The sequence below is a fragment of the Rhynchophorus ferrugineus genome, unplaced genomic scaffold (assembly GCF_030347505.1).
Source record: "Rhynchophorus ferrugineus isolate W39M unplaced genomic scaffold, kcgeb_rfMv2 rfM14, whole genome shotgun sequence".
Classification (NCBI taxonomy): Eukaryota; Metazoa; Arthropoda; class Insecta; order Coleoptera; family Curculionidae; genus Rhynchophorus; species Rhynchophorus ferrugineus.
The window spans coordinates 167703-184383 of record NW_027472593.1 but is presented as its reverse complement, the minus strand read 5'-3'; the positions used below and the strand labels follow the sequence as shown (position 1 = coordinate 184383).

The 16681-nt window shown below is 30.1% G+C and overlaps 1 protein-coding gene across 4 annotated transcripts in view; it reads right to left on the bottom strand.

Moving 5' to 3' along the window:
- The window catches only part of LOC143205689 (eukaryotic translation elongation factor 2), a 72430-nt gene that overhangs the window by 14120 nt on the left and 41629 nt on the right, over positions 1-16681 (bottom strand). Inside the window, exon 1 of one of the 4 annotated variants that reach the window (XM_076418784.1) lies at positions 7962-8211. The exons of 2 other annotated variants lie outside the window; for them this stretch is intronic. The gene's annotated coding sequence lies outside the window, so the exon portion shown is untranslated. Of the gene's footprint in view, positions 1-7961; positions 8212-16681 lie in introns of those variants that run through there. One more of the 4 variants, XM_076418785.1, reaches the window with a different exon arrangement.

Genomic DNA, 16681 nt, shown 5'->3' with positions numbered 1-16681 from the left:
ACAAAAATAATAGATTGATTAGAGTTGCTGAAACTGTAATGGCACTCTTATGACGACAAAAAAAAACAGAGGCATCAAAGCTATGGCAAGAGCGCTTCCATCATCAGCTAAAAGTGAAAAATTAATGCAGAACTAAACCAAAATGGGCTTAAATGCTTAAATGCGACAAATAGTTTTAAAATATAAAAAATCAAAATTAACAAAGGAGAACTTTTAGTCCTCAAGAAGCCATTACGTCTATTTATGTTAGCCTTTGAACATGATACGGACACAAAAAAACAGATGTGTAAAATGTTCAGGTAAACATATCACCACAGAGTGTGACCCAAAGAAACTAAGCCGAAATGTGTAAACTGCAATGAAGCGCATCCGGCAAGTTATAGAGGATGTGTAGTTGCTAAAACAATACAAGGGAGGAGAAATAGAATAGCTCAAGTTAAACCTCAAGAACCAATAAGTGAAAAGAAACAACCGAAAAAATATAATAACGTTCATGGAAGTATGAGTCAAAATAAGCAAAGAGACACAAAGGACTACTTAAACTAATAGGAAAGCTGGACAAACAAGAAAAAATGATCGAATATTTTCCCGAAGGTATTAAAAAACTAAAAAAGAAAAATATTAGGTAATGACGACATCTAATTCCTGGAGCAAAACTTTATCATGTATAGATAATATATAAAAATATTAAATGGACCGCCCGTAAAACTGCTGTAAGTTCACAGGTGCCGACATTTAATACCCTCTTTGTTCATCGACTTGAAAAGATCTGCATCATAAGCTTTAGGTCTGTCGATTTCTCGGATATTTGTTGTTTGTAGGATGTTTCTGCACCAGTCATCATTATAATGAAATGCTATGTCTTGTTATCGCACAATTGAGTCGGAATAGGGAATTTATGGAGATTTCTTTTGGTCTAGAGTTGAACAATTAGTATTATTTGTTTTAAAATTTTTAACCGAAAACTAATTTCAGCATGGGGCTTTTTACACTGATTGAGTACAAAGGGATGACTTTACAATTATTACAGAACAGGAAGAAGGCGGGACGGTGTTTTGAACTTGCTTAAAATTATTTTCTTTCTTGATTTAAATTAACTATTCGTATATACCCACAAATTTTTATTTCTATTGCCGCTTCAGATTAAAAATACATAGCCCTATTCAATGATACTAAATACAGTGCATCAACATAGGTCGTTGAGGTAAATGAATCAAGTGAAATTTTCCATAATCACTAAGAGATATACCGTTAGAAAATATAGACCGGCATTGTTGACCAATTACATAGAGGGCACCTAATGACTCATTCGCTAATCGAGGCGGACGTGGTAACGGGTCCGAACAATGGAAATGCTGAGATGTATACTTTTAGGATACAAAGGGCGACGCCTTGACCGGAAATCATATAGTTTCTTAGAGTCTCTCGAAGAGTATCTTGCTGACGTAGTTGAGATACGATTGGTTTTGTAATCACCGTTGCAACCCCTAGTATATTATCAAGATAGTGACCATTATAATGTTTGTTGAATATTTGTATTTTATTTATCAAGAGATAAAAGTATTTCTTACAGGACATTGACACCATATCAGAGAGTGGTTGCATTATAGGCAAGTTAACTGGGAGATTATTTATAGCTAAACCAAGAATAAGGTCTATTACATTCTTCCCTCTACTATTATATATAGCTTGACATTCAAATAGTAACAATGTACCGGAATTTGATAGATTAACTTGCTTAACAATTATATGTTATCATTTACCCCTAATTTGTAGTTTAGATTTTCGACAAACAAATGTTGACATCATGATTGACGGCACAGCTTGTGCACTAGAAGCATCAGATGAGGAAGTTTACCACGCCATACAACATTTTTACGCTAATTCAATTATTTCTAGCTTCTGTTCTGATTAGACGACAAGTAAAGTTCCTACACAGTCTGATTTTACATTTTTGACGGGTATGGTCCATAGGCTATTTTATCACTGTCACCACTTATGTTAATAGAGTAATTCTTATTTAACTCACTATTACAACCTCGGCACAAATGTTATAGTCTTTGAAATATTCGTTATATTTTAACCACACACACTTGACAGGATAAGAATCTCACTTCTGATGTCAGTAATTAATTAAGATAAAAAGTTTATTGGGCCAACAGGTAAGACAGGGCAATGTGTTTCGATCAACCAACTAACGGATACAGTTCTGGAAATTACCGGATAGAAACACAGACGTACCTAATATTACCAAATTAAAACGGTCAGAGGCGTTGCCAATTATGCTCTCCAAACTATTATGTTAAATACGGGTAGGGCAGGAAGTTTCCGTCCAACATGTAGAAGTCGCTACCTTTAACACATTCCTTGTTTTATTCGCTATGCTAAGAACCGTGACGGAATCTGATTCGTTCATTTCGTTCTATGGTTTGTTTATTTTGCACACCATTTTCAATGTGCCTTATGTAGAGGACAGTGTGGTCAGCTTTTTATAACGTTTATGGATTAAATTATTAATTTAGTTTATTACTAGGTGCAAGTCCGTAGTTGAAATACATTCCCGTTCTAGGAAGTGCTGTGTGCTCGGATGCACAGATAGTGAGGAAATGCTTCATCGTTTTCCGTTAAAAAAGCGATCCTTAAGAAGTGAGTAGAAAACTTTAAAAATCCTAAACTGGTTGATTAAACATGAAGCAGATTTATTGTAGTTACCACGTGAGACATTTTTTGATACATTTAAACCTTCCTTTAAGTACTTATGAACAATTTAGTGATGATTAAAATAATACCACGAGCCCAGAACATGTACAAATGGAAGTGGATCAAAATCAAAATTATGTAGAAGGTAAATTGAAGGAGTCAGTCACATTTCTGTTCATAATTGGTACCATTAATTTCAAAAGTGTCTTACTACATTTGTAGTGCCTATTTCCGTCATTCCAGGCCCACAACCAGGCTGTTCGAAGCAAGTATCATCGATACTTGAATAAACTCCAGAAGGTAAAGGTATTTGTCCAGAAGGTAAGTTTGTAAGTAAGTAAGTAAGTAAGTAAGTAAGTAAGTAAGTTCCGCTCATGTTTACTATTAATTACTTGACTATAACTTCAGTCCAGATGTTCCTATAAGAGCAATCAAAGTTTTACGTTGTATCGTAGTGTATATCTCAAGTTATTTAGTAAAACTTTTAAAAAAAGAAATGAAGTGTGCTTTTTGTTTACATACAATTATGAGTAAATCAGTAGACCCACAAATTGAGACTGATTTTATAGAGACAAGGCAATATCTCGTGGCCCAAACTCTAACAAAATTGTTTTAATATACTCTCAGTAGGTCGTTTGGCTATATCTTAAATTATTCGGCGATTTTACTATGTCGATAATATAACAAAATGTTTATAGATATGTTTATAGATATGTCATACAGTTTGACATATTATACCATAATATGTTAATCATTATCAATTTATCAACTAATAATTATGAGGCTTAAGCGAATGTGGTGATTGTTTGATCGATTTGAATTAGGACTTCAGAAATAAACGTTTATTATAGACGTAGATCTTGAAGCCTTCTATTACGAATTTACTACTTAAGTTCTCTGCAGCAATATTAACACCCATGGTACATTAGAAATGATGTTATCCACAAAGATCTACGGATATCAAGGGTCAACGAAGATATTAAAAGATTTACGAAAAGACGTCCACATTGGACATTAACATACTTGGATTGTCAGGATCCGGAGGTTGAAGAGACAAAATACCATCTGAACTAACATAGTTATTCGTTAAAACTGCGCCATGCTTTAAAACTATGTGGAATGCACTACTGGAAGTACGTCCACCAAATGTCAATTCAGTTTAGGTCTTTTATTTGGGCTATAAAAACAATATAAAGGAAAAATATCTAGATACTTATAGTTAGGAACCAGTTGTAATATGCGTGCCATGTGATTTAAATTATTGAATCACTCAAACTAAAGAACAACAATTAAAGCTATTAATAACAGGAAGACAGATAGCTAATGATATACCAATTAAAAATATAATTGTAAACATTTTATCTATACTGAATGTAAAATTAATAAACTCATCATTAATACTAAGGGGAGATAATAGATACGTTATCACGGTATCAAGACTGTATTATACTTCATATATTTCCGGAATATATATTTTTCCTGTAAATTCAAAACATACATGATAGCTGTTAATCCGATAAAAATAATAGAACGGTTAAAGCAGACTTATAATAAAAATATATTATATATAACCAAATAAAACTATGTTATTATTTATTATATATTTGGGACGTTGTTGTGCTTTTATAAAATTCTAAAGTTTGAATTGGCCATTCTACGACTTCCATCATTCTATTTCCAAAAAATTGCTATGGACGGAAGTCTGTTCTCGATTCTGTTTGTGTTCGGTCAAAAATTGAAATAGGTGTGTTTCGTCTAATTCAATAATTGTGCGTGAAGGTCATCGGAATTTACCGACCACCGAAACAAGTACAACATATATAATTCACTCATGTATAAATCTCAAATGATAGATCCAATAATTCAAGTTATATAACATCCTATTTTTATCCGTAATTAAATATTTAAAATAAACAGCTACTACGAATAGAAATCTCAATTCTGAAGTTAACAAAAGCTAATTAAATAAAAAAGCAATTAATTTATTTAAACTGTATATTTCCAGTGCATATCTTATCTAATTTGAACTAATTTAATATAGATTTTTAACATAACATACAGACAAAAATATCCAAAGAAATATGTCACCAATAATTCATCTAATTTAAGAACAGACTTATATAACGTTGAAAATAATGTGTTTGAGTTTAGCATTGAAAGAAATAACCAGTTTTGAACAAAATCTCTGAAAATCTACGTTAAAACCCTTATATCCTATCACTTATCCGTTGTATTCCATGGACATATTCGTTGGACATGATTCATTCAAGTTAGGACTTATTTTGTTGTTCTAGTTGCTGAAATGAATAACTTATCCGAGCAACAACTCATATATTAATTAAATTACCAAAATTGGCTTAATTCATGTATATCAAATCAAAAAGTTCTTTCGTTTTTTGACAATAAAGGCATATAATTGAACTTCTAATAATTAATTATTATTCCGAGTTAATAGTTAATAATAATAATAAGAATAAAGACTGCTAAAGACGTTGCTTTACACAAAATATAAAAATAAATATGTTAAAGTGTTGTAATTTTAAGTATTTTTACCACTACGAAAAAAACCAAAATTTACAAAACCTGCTATCAATAATTGGTTTGTTATTAAAATAGTTTTAATCATCATTTACATCACTACATAGTATAAAACAAAGTCGCCTTTTCTGTCCCTATGTCCCTATGTGCGCTTATATCTTTAAAACTACGCAACGGATTTTGATGCGGTTTTTTTCAATAGATAGAGTGATTCAAGAGGAAGGTTTATATGTATAATACATGCATAATATACTAAGGCGACATTGCTAATATTAGAGGTTTCTAACGTGATGTCGTAAATTAACCTATTTTTTTAGGCTTATTTAGCAATTAGCAAAAACGCTGCCTAACCCTACGAGTTAGATCAAATTAATGTAATACAGTATTGTACACCATAAAAAGGTCTACAAAAAAATCCGCGATGGTATATGTTTATCTTTTAGGGATAACCCACATTAACCATTTTTATTGTTTACTTTTTACGTGAGAAAATGGCTTATTTACGAAGCTATTTTAAGCAATACGGCATTAATCCTTATCGAATTAAGTACCTTAAATACAGTGTGCAATTAATATAGATCAATATGGTTCCTTAGAGCATGTAAATTAAACAAATATTTTCGGAGATATTACAAATTTAAAATTTGCGTTTAAAAATGTGTAATGTAATAAAAATTGTATGAATTTAGATATTCCAAAGATAGCAGGAAATCTTCATAGTAAGTATAGGGGAAGAGGAATTGTTTTACTCCAAATTTAATGCGTGCAGGCCAAGGGCAGTAATGAATGAATCAAAAATACTGGATCGATTTTAATCATGTTTTCATTGAGTGACATAGGCATATATATTTTATGTCCGTGCAAAGTCGGAGCGGGCCGCTATGTTTTTATATACAACGTTCATATTTTTTCTGTAGTGTATTTAATTTAGTATCAGCATTGTACCCGTGCGAAGCCGGGGCGGGTCGCTAGTAAAATGATAAAAAAAGAAGTAATAAAGCTAATTTTTTGTATTACAAGCATCTTTAAAATAATTAACTAAATATTAATAATAAAAACTCATGTAATAATATTCTGTTCTATATGAATGTCTGTGCTGGACGTTAAAAAAATGTTATTTATGCGTTACGGGTAAATCATATTAAATATATAATACAAATAAAATAAACATAATAATTATCAGTGCTTACGCCGAATAAACCATTTTGTATCACAATTGTTACGTTGAGTATCCATAACACACTCATATATATTTGAAACACCTCCTATATTATAGATTCTCTTAATAATATATCACAATTACAAAGAACTGAAACAATTTAACTTTTCATAGCGACGATTAACTTTATTTTGTCAAAATTAATATGACGTTTGATGCTGAAATGTTTCCAGGGCACACTGACTTATTAATTTCAACATCGACGAACTTCAACAAGCAGTGAAAATCGACCATAAAAGCAAGATAATACTGAAATGATATCGGAATATTTTACATAATCATATTATCGATTAATTTTATCTAATATAGTAATAGAGCTTAATATTTGTAGACTAGATATTCACGAATTAAATTATTTTCAGTTTTCTATTTATGCATATTCAACAATTGAACTGTCAAATAAATGTATAGTAATATAATAATAGAAGTAATTTAAACACATAATATAAATTTAAACAAATGTAATGATAAATATTATAAGTATATTGATTAAATATTATAATTTATGTATTGAAATTAATTAAATTTACTTTCACTGCCGAGGATTTTCATAATATCGACATCGAACAAGAAATGTCATGGAAAATATTTACATTATATTTTCAATTACTTTTATATAAATATAAACCTGAATTGCACATCACTAAAATTCACAGATTCATACTTAATATAAGACATAGCACAAACTATTTCCGAAACGGGCAAGCAACAATTTTTATTTTTCGAAAAACTATTAAAGGGAAACATATTCCTTGGAGTGGTAAGAAATAAATGTGTTTATGATATCGAAATAATTAAGCAACTTGGCAACAAATTTACCAAAATAAAACTTATTGATATTAAAAATATGTTAAATATTAAAAAATATAATAATGAAAACAATCAACTTTTATATTACTTTAATTAAATGTAAATAGTGTTAGTTACAACAAAGGTATATTTATTCAAATATCAATAATTAGGCATCATTTTATTTAATACTTTATAAGTTATTTGATTCATCCTACATTGATTTTTTTAGTTTCTATAATGGAATATTAACATGCAGCTAAAAATAATAAGAAAACACTTAATCATAAATATATTTAGTAATAATAATTGTTTTAAAACTGCTTTTATTAATAATAATAAATTTATGTTTTCAATATTATGTAAAAAATATTTTCAATAAATTACAATTTATTTGAGTCGCAATATAATTCAATATTATGTATGTAGTATATAAATAAATGAAATAAAAACCGATATATTATTAAGTTAAATATATGTTAATACTGAAAATAGATAACTTTTATACTAAATTAATTAAAATACCTGAAACTATATAAATTTAAATAAAAAATCAGTGTTAAGATTGAATTAAGGAACTATGTAAATCCTGTTTAGAAATCTTATTAAAAAGATTATTAATGTAAAAAATAACATTGTTTTCAGATTTTATAATCATCTAAACGAACTGATATATAATGGCGATAATATAATGTGTCATAAAAATAATACAAACCTTATATTACGAACAAAAAGCATAAAATCCTATTGCATGAGTGTACATATAAAATAAATCTTATTAAAAAAGTAAAAAATAACTGGCACTAAACCGGCATTAAAGTCGCAAAACAATATCGAAATAACCTAAATCATTCGTTTCGGCGCGAACGAGCGTCGACGGTCATCGACGTCTCCGCGACGCCGGTGTGGCAACAACTGACTCACAGCGTACAAGCGGTATAAGGCACACGGCTACGCGGCCCCACCCGTCAAGACGGTTCCTGGAGTAGGCGCCCGCACCCGTCTCTACCGGGTACGACCGCTCACTAGCATTGTAACTAATCTTCGATAGGATTTATCAAAATTAGCGAATACGATATATTATAACCAATCTTTATATATAATAGTGGTCGAAATTCCAGCATACTTTGTTAAATTAGTTATGTTATTACGATAGTTAACTATTCAAAATCAGAGTGAGCTCACGTTAGTTGTTTATAGTATTGCTTGTCGCATTTTGTAAAACCGTTTTAAAAACAGGCATTTTCGTTTTTAAAAAATTCTTTCAAATAATAGTTATAGAAACTACAGGTTAAGAAGCGACAAACGTTGTTTTAAGGGTTTATTTCTATTGATAAATTTCAAATCGCTTCACATTAATACTCTGATTTAAAATGCCGATTGCACCGGGCTTTATCAGTCACTAAAATATCTCAAAAAATTAAAAATATAATCTTGGATTCAACGAAAAGAAACCGTCCTAATACGAAGCGGGTGACGAATCAAGCTCAATTTGATCTGTATCAGAGATCAAATATATGAAATGTATAAAACAGTGAGTAATTTTTTCATTATAAAGATAATTTTATACAATTATTTCAGAAACTGTCAGCCTGGAAAGTATCGATAGAAAGCTTATAGATATGCAGCTCTTTGGGGCATTCAGAATATCCGTTATACACTCTTGGGTAATATAGGATTTAAATAACTTAAAAATAACTCAAAGAGAGGTCCAGACAATGCTTATGAATTCAAAAGAATACAATTTTCAAAAGCATATAATATCAAGGAGGACTTATTTCAATTTGTGTATTTAGATGAAATATATATATATTGCAAAATTATACATTGAGTCACTCATGGCAATATGATAATAAAAAGTGTTAATAAAACAAAAATTGATGAGAAAAGGTAAAGGTTGGAAAAACAATTGATTAATTTTTGTTAGTAATTCATTGCAGATATATTGTGCTTCATGCTGGAAACGGTAATGGTTAATAATACGTCCGGCTTGAATGAACACAATCAAACACATCGAAGAAGAAATTAACAAATGATGGAATTGTGAACAAGCGTTAGATAGACTGGAAAATTAACGGCTTAGTTATTCGCTTGAATAAAACTTTGTGGATATGGGATTATGATTGAATGCTGACAATCTCCAAGACATGGTGATGGGAGCGAAAACAACTGAAGGTGTACATAAAATTTATATAAAATAACTGTAGGAAATCATATTGAGGAGTGTGAAAAACTTATGTGCATAGATATGTTTGTAATTGTAATGTACTAGGAGAGAAAGAATACTCACTGTTTTGCAGATATGACAAATCCATTAGGGAGAATGCAGTCACTAAATCTAGTTTTATCAAGAGAGATGTATACAGCTAGTAAGATAATAAATTAAGGAGAGACAGTGATATCAATGAGGATGACTTTACAAGGAAACAAGAACAAACTGTAAAAGATAAATATATTAAATCTAATTAAAGTAAAATACAGTACTTGGATATACAATTGTTAATTAGGTTGATTAGGCATCCAGGGGATACTACATAAAAAATGCTCCTAGAACTCTACCTCATAGAAGGTCTGGCAAAGAGTTCAATATAAATATAATAGAACCTAACCTCCAAAATATTATGACTGTATAATTAATTGTAGTTTAATCCGATAAAATATGCACTAGATGTATTATAATGTTAAAATAAATTATATTTAATAACATTTGATGATTCATTAGTTTATTTAGAATAAACTTAGATACTACAGCCAAAATGACTTAAAGCTCGAGCTAATGCGGCAACATTGCGATGTTTGGACGCCATCAATTTAGATGACGTGATTTCAGTGTTTGATTGAACGGACTTATACACTGAAATAATAATATGAATGTGACATGTTTAAATAGCTCACCTTAACATTATTTTAATTTACTGATTATTGTATTAAACTTGCTTTTTAATACTATTTTTACAGAATAAACTCTTGAATTAATGAAAATATAAGGTTATTATATATATATATATATATATTAAAAGAACTCTAATACAGTCATTAAAAGGTCATTAGGCTTTTAAACAACTATGTTTATCAAGTAAATAACTAAAATAATGATTGATAAAAAGCATATTTTATTATATAATATGTATAACAGTGAAATGTATAAATATTTTGAAGCACTTACTAAATTACTGTGAAAAATTCACAATTTCTTCTAATTGCAACATCGATTGTGGACCATCAACATAAATTGTGTGTCTACTTCCTTAATTTTTCTGTATAGTTTCAATAACTCAGATTAATCTATTATGGATCTTCACATTTTACTACATAATATTTTTCACCTAAAATTTACATTCAAGGTAATACCAGGGCTTAATTGGTAAAAGAGCAATTTACCTATCAAATAAAATTCACCTTCAAGGCAATAACTATCACATTCACTCATTGTCTATATTATATTTTTTCCCCAGTTCATCAAATATATCTGATCTACTATGTTTTCATTACCATATGAACTACTTCGGTTCTTAAATGAATATAAATTTTCAGCTGTACTATATTTTCCATAGATCAAATTTACAGACATTCTTAAAATTCAAAATCAATTCATTAATGTTTATATTATGTATTTGAAAAAGTTAATTACGAAAATGTAAATACCTTGTGAATACAGGCCAAACAGTTCTTGTTATCCTGGAATTTTGTCATTGTATATTAGGATAAAATTTTAACATGTCATATTTTTATTTCACAGCTGACTATACCTACAAAAAATGTAAAATGTAACTTTATATTATCACATTATTCTATATAGACTTGTTTCCCAACTTACGATTACTTTTTTATAGTTCCAACAATACTGGAATATCCAAAACGAATACAAAATCATAAACAACATGGCTTAAAATTAAATAACAGATTTAATAATATTTTAACTTATTAATTTTCCATTTTAAAGGCAGAATAATACAGAACCGTGCTTTCCTATTAAAAATTGCTTTGACAAGCATTTTGCGATTAATCTACCGTATAAGAGTTGGAACTGGCAGGGCGTCAGTCAGAGCCAAAATATTTGTTTATATAATTTGTACCGCCAATCCGACACCTATTCCTGGTTATTTGATTTAAGCTTATTTCGTTTTATTGAAATTTATTTATTTGTAGCGCATATTACACAAGTGCTCCCGTTTTGCTCCAAAAAGTGTCAAGGCCGATTAATATATAAAAGATATATTTAATTACAAAAGAATTTTTAAAATACGAGATGCAAAATACTAATTAACTAATTACAATATTTAAAATACAAAATACAGTATTTTAAATCTATTTACTTAAAACTGAAAACGCAAATTGCAAAATACAATCAACTATTAGATTATGTATATAGAATAAAACTTTCATGAACACTAAATTTTTAAATATACCATTAAACAACCTCTTGTGGGGACATGAAAAAAATCTGCTAAAGAAAACAGTCTCTCTACAGGTCTGGATCAGCACAAACTTGTGTTATATTGTATAAACACATCTTGTATTGGCCTTAGCCATAATTAGTTTTAAAGGATTTTTTTAATTTGAAGCTTTATTATTAAAAATCGGTACTGAATAAAATACAACGTATTTTATTCAAAGTAATGTCTATCGATAGTTGCACTTTTTCTCATCTTCCAGGCAATTTACGGATATCATCTCGAAAGAACGGGTCTGAAGAATATGGCAGGTGGGGCAGCTCTTCTCATTTTAATCTTTCCAAGTATGTTTTTGCCAGTTTAGCAACATGTAGTCGACCGTTGTCATGCTGAAGAACAACATTGTTGCGTCTGCTAGTATTCCGGTTGTTTTTTGCGCAGTGCTCAGCTCAAATGCGCCAAATGTAGTCGATAGCGATCCCCATGGATGGTTTCATCGAGTAATGCCTTCAAATATTTGTGTTCGGCATGAAAATCACCACTTCTAAAACGTCGAAGCCTTTTTTCTTCAAATTGACAAAAAAGTTCCCACAAAAGCGATTTACTCGGTACAAATTCAGACATCTTCAATGGATTGAAAACAATTGTTCACACTTCGACAAAATGACACATACTAAAAGCTGGAGCCTGTCAGTGAGGCTTCAATATGAAGTTGGTTATACATGTTTGATGCGATGCGATTTAATTGATATGAAATTTCTTAAATTAATTTATAGGCCCTATATTTTAGAGTTGGTCACTCTCCCTATTCACAAAAATAATAAGATCATCTTCTTTATTAATACTGCTACTCGTGTTACTTCCAGGCATTATTTCATGTTTTTTTTTGTAATTTTCCTTTAAGACATTTTAGAGTAAATTAGATGGTTCGGTGAATGGTGGTAAAACGAAATGGAACAGTGGTGGTTTACATTTTGTGACCGTTATTTATTGAAGTAATATAAAAAATGTGGAAAATACAAAATAGATAAAACGGATGGCAGCGGTGTTAGCTGGTGACGAGGCTTGGGCAGTCGATGGTGGGACGTTTGAACCAAACGATGGTCTGTTACTGAACGATCGAAATACCCTTCAATAACATCCCAGATAAAAGTTTCGGGGTTGCCAGCTATTCGTTATCGTGTTCTAGTTGTTCGCCACTTCCTAATTAGGATACGAACCGCCCTCCCATCCTCCATAGTCTCTAGATTTGGCCCTACGCGGCTTCTTTTAGTCAACTTCGTAAAAGGTGGAGGTTCTATGTTAGCCTGTACATATATATGTATGTATATATATATATATATATATAAATGTATGTTCGCCAATTTCTCCGTCAATAATAGACCGATTTTTATAATTCTTTTATTATTTGCATGAAAGAGTGCACTTGCACAGGATATGTTGGGGGGAAGGGGGGAAATCGAAGGAAACGCTCAAATTTCAAAGTTTCCACATATTTTTTATCTAAAATAATCAGATATTTGTGTACAACTTTATCGCTGAGCTGATGTGATGTGATTTTTTTTATTATTATTTTAACTACTACCTACTGATCAGTTTGAAGTCGGTGCCGAGCCCAAACAATACAAAAATAGTAATATAATTTTGTGACATATACAAAACATTAAATTACGAACAAAACAAATCTAATTTGTTGCTCGACACACACGCTCAAAGTGATTAGTTGGTAGTAGTTAAAATAATATTGTAAATAGATAAATAAGTTTAGGTAGGTATAAGTTAAATTGTGTGTATGTAGTGGAATAAACATCTAAGTTCTTGCATCAAGCAAGCAGTGGCAAAGGAAAATGAGCTGGGTTTGTACGAACATCTATCAAAACCATGCAAAAAGCATCTTTGTTAGTAACAACCTTTACGTAATACTAAATAGAAAACCTGAAAAGAAAACTGGAAGAGAAGAAAGAATTTTGATATTTGTATCATTTTGATACTTATATTATCAGGTATATATAAATGTTTCATTTAGAAATAGTGAAAAAATCAGCAATCAAATCAATAAAAATAAAACGAATACGTAACAACTGGATTCCTATAGACGAACTTCGATTATGTCGAAGTAATCTACTTTCAAATATTAATTATTTCCTTAGAAGATATCCTGCTTAGTTGATCAGTGTCATCAACTAAGCGGTTTCTGGTTTTACTGTGTTACATGTCCACCATTAAATGTAAAAAATTACATAAAAAATAAACATTAACTGCAAATGTTGTATATTATATAAAATTAATTATATATGCTTATTTCAAACATATTTAGTTACAACAGTATACATACCATCTATCTACAAAGACGGTTGGTATCAAGTAATCGGCCATTTTGATATTGTTTTAATCGTCAAGTTAATTATTTGCTTCTTGCCGGGTTTTTCACACCATTTGTGAATTCGGAAATAATTATAATGTCATCTAATACAGGAGGTAACAATTTAGGGCAAATACTAATATTGGAGATGGTACCTAACGAACCATCTCTAGGAAACGTTAGAGATTTACCGGCTGGTACTACTACGCAAGTGCAGGAAGAGGTGCTAACGCCTGTTACTTATACCTATATATATATATATATATATATATATATATATATATATATATATATATATATATATATATATATATATATATATATAAATACAAAACAATACAAAATTGGTAATATAATTTTGTGACATATACAAAACATTAAATTACGAACAAAACAAATCTAATTTGTTGCTCGACACACACGCTCAAAGTGATTAGTTGGTAGTAGTTAAAATAATATTGTAAATAGAATAAATAAGTTTAGGTAGGTATAAGTTAAATTGTGTGTATGTAGTGGAATAAAAAATACGGGTAGTAGATAGGTTTTTGTTCATTTTTATTTAGTTATTACAACGATTATTATGTACATATTTTATTTTAAAATGTTTTTTTGTGTTAAAAATCTAGAGAGAAAGAAGAGAGGGAAAGTCACTTGCCAGGTAGAAAATTGATTCAAACGAGATCATCGCCTGCCTACTTTGCAGTCCTCGAAAAACCGTAATTTTCCAACGGGTTAAAATGAAGGTCGGGTAAAGAAGTTGAAGCATCTCTGAGTCAAGTATATTGAGCTAAAAGGAGACTGTTGAGAAATAAATCAACACTTTTCCAAAATTTTCATTTTTCTTTTTTTGGCTAAGTACTTATTGGTTCATCCTCGTATTTCAATCGATATTTTTAAAACCTCAAGATAATACACACCCGGGCCTTTCTCCGCATAATTTTCCGAAACCGCATAAAACTCTGTATAGTCGATTTTCAGTTTATCACGAATGGACAAAGGCAGCATGGGATGTTGCTTTATAATATATAACCATAGTGATGACAATTTAATTTCAGACATTACTTTCAAACTCTCATTATGGTTTGTACTATCAACATGTTGTTCAAAAAATGCGTAAACATAAAAAAATTACATACTAATAATGGTTTTCTGGATGCTGAATAAAATATCTCTCAATGGCAACTAATTATTTCTCATTTAATAAAAGTATTTTTTAACCTGCAAATTAAATCTTTATTCAGGAATTGTTTCATTACAAAAATGTGAATAATATTTATAGTTTGTTGTTTTGTCAGTTTATAGGTAACCCACGAACTAAATCCATTTTACGCACTAAAATGTCCACTGAACAGTAACCTCCATCCTTAGTGGATAAATTGTCATACAATTTACAAGGAGCTTGCGTGTATTTGCGTAATTAGCGATATTTATTGCTGGAAATGCATTGTATCAATATAAAGAATCTCAGATAGTTATAAAGGGCATTCTCTTATGATTATTAATTTATTTGTTGTATGGAAACGCTAATAATTTACTTCTCAGAAATGTATTTTCGATATTCGTTGCTTTTAGTACCGAAGAAATCACTTACCGAAGCCCATGAAACACTTTTAAAAATGTATTGTCATGCTGCTTCGTGATATTCCAATTGTTGGTATAGGCTGCAATGACTTAAAAGTGGCGAAATTGATATCAGTTAGACGACAATAAATCGTAAAACTTATTGAACGGAAACTCTGCTCAAGGAACTCTCATACAGCTTCAACAGACAAAAAGACAGGATATTTTTCTGTAGTGTATTGTGATTCGATGAAAAGAGGTTGTACTACGACAATCCCAAGCCCAAGGCACCAATTCATGGGTTAAACAAAACAGAAAATACAATGTAACTGTTTTTGCAGATGTCTACCGACGTCAATTAAACAAAATCATGCCAGTAATTATTGGTTTGCTCTTTCATTAACTGTTCGAGCTCAATTTCAGTTTAGTAATATCATAAATCATATAATCATTTCAGTAATATTTTTATTAATTAAAACAATAAATTAATAATAGTAGATAAATTAATTAAATTATAAATTGGCACAATATACATAAATCAAAATATTTTTTCTACAACTTATATATTCCCACATATCCTCAGAATTTGGAAACTAATTTATTCTGATTTCAATTGCATTTATTTTTGTCTTTCAGGCAGTGAGAAATGAAACCTGCTTTACTTACAGCTGTATTGTTGTTCTTAAATATTAATTATTTTTATCAAAAAATCAAATTATGCTTCTATTAGTACATCAAACAATACGAAAATCAGCCAATATAACAACGATATTATGTTGGCTTTTTGAGACGTTGACGAACTATGTATGTCAATATATACATAAAAAATATAGTACAAGAAAAACTTAGGAGACTATTATTAGGAGACATAATCATACAGATACCATAGTTATAACAGGGGCAAAAACGACATATTAAATAAGTGCTTCCTCATATTTGTGACGATACTGTGCTGAAAGAACCATGTTGGTAATTTGGTTGTTTCGCAAATCTTCAGCATTTTAAAATCCGGTGAGTAACTTGTCATTCGAGCTGCAACAGTATATCCTAACTTTGCGTTTGTTACTCGCTATCAGCTGGTCAGTTTCACTCGGTTGAGTATATACCTTTAAAGCACTT